We start from the raw sequence: 5,366 nt of genomic DNA, 5'->3' as shown, positions 1-5,366 counted from the left end.
AAGTGTCTCCGAAGGTACTTGTTGGGTTGGCGTATTTCGAGATTAGGATTTGTCACTCCGATTGTCAGAGAGGTATCTCTGGGCCCTCTCGGTAATGCACATCACATAAGCCTTGCAAGCATTGCAACTAATAAGTTAGCTGCGGGATGATGTATTACGGAACGAGTAAAGAGACTTGCCGGTAAGGAGATTGAACTAGGTATTGAGATACCGACGATCAAATCTCGGGCAAGTAACATACCGATGACAAAGGGAACAACGTATGTTGTTATGCGGTCTGACCGATAAAAGATCTTCGTAGAATATGTAGGAGCCAATATGAGCATCCAGGTTCCGCTATTGATTATTGACCGGAGACGTGTCTCGGTCATGTCTACATTATTCTCGAACCCGTAGGGTCCGCACGCTTAACGTTACGATGACAGTTTCATTATGAGTTTATATATTTTGATGTACCGAAGATTGTTCGGAGTCTCGGATATGATCACGGATATGACGAGGAGTCTCGAAATGGTCGAGACATAAAGATCAATATATTGGACGGCTATATTCGGACACCGGGAGTGTTTCGGATGATTTTTGAGAAAACCGGAGTGCCGGAAGGGTTACCGGAACCCCCCGAGGAAGTATTGGGCCTTAGTGGGCCTAAGGGGAGAGAGAGGGCAGCAGCCCAGGAGGTGGCGCGCCCCCTCCCATGGGGAGTCCGAATTGGACTAGGGAAGGGGGGCGCGGCCCCTCTTTCCCTCTCCCTCTCCCTCTCTTTCCTTCCCCCTTCTCTCTTCCTAGTTGGACTAGGAAAGGGGAGTCCTACTCCTACTAGGAGAAGGACTCCCCCCTCCTTGGTGCGCCCCAAGGGCTGGCCGGCCTCTCCCCCTTGCTCCTTTATACACTACACCACAACACTTAATTGGGGGCAGTTAACTGCCGGGAGAAATACAAGAACAAAGGCAAACTATCTGCCGGGGATTTTACTACTGCCGGTAGAATTACTTAGTGGCAGAATAACTGCCGGCAGAACTGTAGCAAAGAGGGCGCACGCACTGCCGGCAACTATTTTCGTCCATAAGGACACTATATCTGCCGCCACAACTAAAATACACGGCCCATGTGCTGGGAGAGCCCGTTTGGCGCGAGACCGAAACAATTGGGCCTAAATGCGCGGGTAGCGCGCGGACCGCTCAAAAAATAAAAAATAAAAATATAGTCGTCGCCCCAACCAATCTTCCCCAAATCGAACCCTCATCCACATAGCCTCCTCCCAGACCAACTGCGCCGCCGCCCTCCTCCGCCGACCTAGGTGACCCCCATCGGTGTCGATGGCGCCCGGTGCGTCGAGGTCGACGCCGCCTCCCTCTCCAGCACCAGACCCCACGGAGGGAACGGACTGCGAGCGTGGCGACGACAAGCACTAGAGGAAGTCGTGCTTCTTGCCTCCTCCACCGTCTCAGGGTCGTCGTGCCACCACCAGGCTGCGGCGCTCCTATTCTCCGCGGCCCTCTACGCTGACGGGCAAGGGCGGGATCCTCATCACGGCATTCTCCACTCCGACGGCAGGACCGGTGCGTGCTCCTCACTGTGCTGGCACACCACGCTGCTCAGATCCGTCACGGTGGACTCGATACAGGTGAGCCTTTCCTTTCCAAAAGTGTGCACCTATATGTTTCTGCTCTATTAGGAAGCTTACGCCGAGCACACCACACATGTATCCTCCTCTTTCCCGTAGCCTTCCTCCAGATGTTTTTGGTTTCTGTCGATTTTGTTGGCTGCTCAGAGGGGACGAGGCCGTTAGACATTTTGGTATGAGTAAGTTCCCCTAATTAACTTGCTGGGTCGATCTTTTGTTACTGCTACCCCGGATAGCCAGCGACCATGGCCTCTGAAATTTTGTCTGTTCGTGAGCCTGGAGAAGACACTTCTCTTTTTTGTGCCTACCTTTGGCCACATTGTTTCTAAGCAAACATTCATCATCTAACATTATATGTATGATTTTCTGTTTTGCCACTGCAGAGCAAGAAGGGAGTAGAATGAGGCTGCACCCATTGAAAGTAAAAGGAATCCTCTGTCCTAACAGAGAACATGGAAAGAGCACTCTTGGGAAAAAGAAGGAAACTACAATCTAGCAAATGAACAAACAAACAATAGCTTGCTCACAAAATTTCGTATGAGTGGTAACGTTCCTCTTCACACATATTATCTGATTTTTGACACTTCAATTAGAAACTGTAGGATTGGAGACACCAAGTCATCACATTGGCTAATACAAGTGATTATTTGAGAGGAACACAAGTGAACTTTACCTTAGTTATGCCAGCTCTATTTTCTTTCAGAAAATCCTTTTTATGGATTGATGGTGGGACTTGGGAGTCACATATACATGCGTGGAGGCTTCTCTTTTCATAATTTTGTTCTAGATGCATATACTTTTTTCCTCTTAACTGGGGGCTGTTTCAAAAAGGAAGCACCTGATGTGTAAAAATTGGCTGACGTGCCTTTTACTGTTTACCATTTTTTATACAGCCTGAATGTACTGGAAGGAACAACATTTGTGAATTTATAATCAGGCCTACAGATACGTAAATTTGTCATTTAACAAAAGCGCCAATACGGGGATACATTTTACTTCTTTTTTTAATTTGCAAAAAGAGCATGGAGGACACATTTTTTCATCCAGTTACTTGCGTAAATTATTTACCGAAGCTTTCTCTAATGCAATACTTGGTCCTTCTCCCCTCCTCTTCTTAGTGCTTGCCCTCAGTGAAGCAAACCTTGCAGAAACCACTATGCAAGACACATTTTTTCAGCTTGTTTTGTGCTAATGCAGCTTGAGCCATTCCAACCTCACTTAGTGCATTAAGAGGACCAGAGGACCATCTGGAGGAGAGGATCAGAGGAGATGATTATGAGAGGAGAAAAAGAAGGCAGAAGAGGAAGTGAGGTTAGCTACGGTGGTTGGCGACTGAATGGCTCGGTGTACGTACCTTGGTGGTTGTGCTGACCTCAACTGTCGAGCTGCCACTGGGTATCCACTATGTATTGGAGTCGTATCTGTATTGGATACACTGGGTCGGTGAAATATCCGTGCATTCGAGTTACCAGGTAAGAAAAGCTAAAAGGAAGCTAAGGATCTAAACATTCTAGTATTTTACAGAAATTTGTGAAGTTCAACTTCTGAGTGTCACGACTCATGACTAAACATTCCAGGTGTTATCATAGTAAAACTCAAGATGTCAAAATGGAACTACTCTTGCTTGATCATTTCCAGTATGCAAACAACAACAACAACAAAGCCTTTAGTCCCAAACAAGTTGGGGTAGGCTAGAGGTGAAACCCATAAGATCTTGATCCTTTCAAGTATGAATATGAAAAAATGGTTATTCATGTCATGTTTATACATATTTTGAACTGTACTGGAACGTACCAATATTTGTGAATTCGTACTCAGCAGCAGTAATATTGGTCTAGATACACATGAGAAGTTTGAAAACATTGCAGTAGAAATACATGCCAGCTGCCATGTGTAGTTGTATCCTACTTTCTTTGGAAACATCACTATGGTTTGCTTCTTTGCTTGCAAAATGATTATTATGCCAGTATGTATTTTCTATGTGATATTATGTACATTTTGTGTGTGCTACAGTATAGATCATTTAACAAAGTTATTATCTTATAGCAGTTGTACCATCTTATCTGTTCAGGTCGGCATCATTACTAGAAGATCTTCATAGTAACAACACAATCAAGTAAGGCGAGGTTACTCGGATCTTCAAAGCACTGCAAGTTTGGTGACTCTTCTGCTGGAGACATGTGGCCATCTTCTAATAATGTAGTTTCAGAGGATAGTGCTGAGTCTGGTATTCAAAAGACATCCCATGAATATAGTAATGTACTAATGTCATCCAACAAACGGCTGACCAGAAAATGTGAACAAGCCATTGTCTTACTGGACATGGTTGCAGCCACGAGTCAAGCTCAAACCGTTGGTGTAACTTGTAAATTATGTTTATTGATGTGGTTGGATGCTACTGAACAAATGTATGTATGTTGAAATTTTAGCATGATTGTGTTTTGAGGTCTGCTATTGAATCTCGAGCGAAATTTTGTACTAGGCCTGAACATTATTAAATTGGGGATATGCTGCCCAGAATAGCCTAGACTATTGGTGAAACAAAACATGATGGCAGACTATCTGCCGGGTAAACTTGTGTGTGCTGGCAGTGAAACTACCGGCATGTATATTGCTCAGGGCGGATAAACTGCCGGGAAAATTTATCTGCCGGGAGAAGTTATTCCCGGCAGCCATTCTTGTGGCAGTTCTATCTGCCGGGAGAAATTGACTCCCGGCAGTTTACCTGCCCCGTTAAGTGTGTTCTCTCGGCAGTTTACATGCCCTTGCGTTCGTGTTGTGGTGTAGTGATATACAGGGGCAGGGGGGCACCTCTAAACACACAAGTTGATCTTCGTGATCGTTCTCTTAGCCGTGTGCGGTGGCCCCCTCCACCATAATCCTCGATAATATTTTAGCGGTGCTTAGGCGAAGCCCTGCAACGGTAGAACATCAAGATCGTCACCACGCCGTCGTGCTGACGGAACTCTTCCACGAAACTTTGCTGGATCGGAGTCCGAGGATCGTCCTCGAGCTGAACGTGTGCTAGAACTCGGAGGTGCCGTAGTTTCGGTGCTTGATCGGTCGGGCCGTGAAGACGTACGACTACATCAACCGCGTTGTGCTAACGCCTCTGCTTCCGGTCTACGAGGGTACGTAGACAACACTCTCCCCTCTCGTTGCTATGCATCACCATGATCTTGCGTGTGCATAGGAATTTTTTTGAAATTACTACGTTCCCCAACAGTTGTATCAGAGCCAGGTTTTATGCGTTGATGTTATGCACGAGTAGAACACAAGTGAGTTGTGGGCGATATAAGTCATACTGCTTACCAGCATGTCATACTTTGGTTCGGCGGTATTGTTGGATGAAGCGGCCCGACCGACATTACGCGTACTCTTACGCGAGACTGGTTCTACCGACGTGCTTTGCACACAGGTGGCTGGCGGGTGTCAGTTTCTCCAACTTTAGTTGAACCGAGTGTGGCCACGCCCGGTCCTTGCGAAGGTTAAAACAACAGCAACTTGAAAAACTATCATTGTCGTTTTTGATGCGTAGGTAAGAATGGTTCTTGCTAAAGCCCGTAGCAGCCACGTAAAACTTGCAACAACAAAGTAGAGGACGTCTAACTTGTTTTTGCAGGGCATGTTGTGATGTGATATGGTCAAGACATGATGCTAAATTTTATTGTATGAGATGATCATGTTTTGTAACCGAGTTATCGGCAACTAGCAGGAGCCATATGGTTGTCGCTTTATTGTA

General features: G+C 46.1%; 1 long non-coding RNA gene across 1 annotated transcript; it reads left to right on the top strand.

Annotated features, from left to right (window-relative positions):
• The first annotated feature begins 1,215 nt into the window (after window positions 1-1,215).
• Window positions 1,216-4,076, top strand: LOC125515354 (uncharacterized). The gene is made up of 4 exons (XR_015599931.1): window positions 1,216-1,624; window positions 2,008-2,168; window positions 2,822-3,096; window positions 3,696-4,076. It is a non-coding gene; the product is annotated as an uncharacterized LOC125515354 (long non-coding RNA).
• The last annotated feature ends 1,290 nt before the right edge of the window (window positions 4,077-5,366 follow it).

This window comes from Triticum urartu, chromosome 3A, assembly GCF_056163025.1.
Source record: "Triticum urartu cultivar PI428250 chromosome 3A, HENAU_Tu73, whole genome shotgun sequence".
NCBI lineage: Eukaryota > Viridiplantae > Streptophyta > Magnoliopsida > Poales > Poaceae > Triticum > Triticum urartu.
Note: the sequence above shows the minus strand (reverse complement) of the source record. Positions and strands in the feature narration are given on the sequence as shown.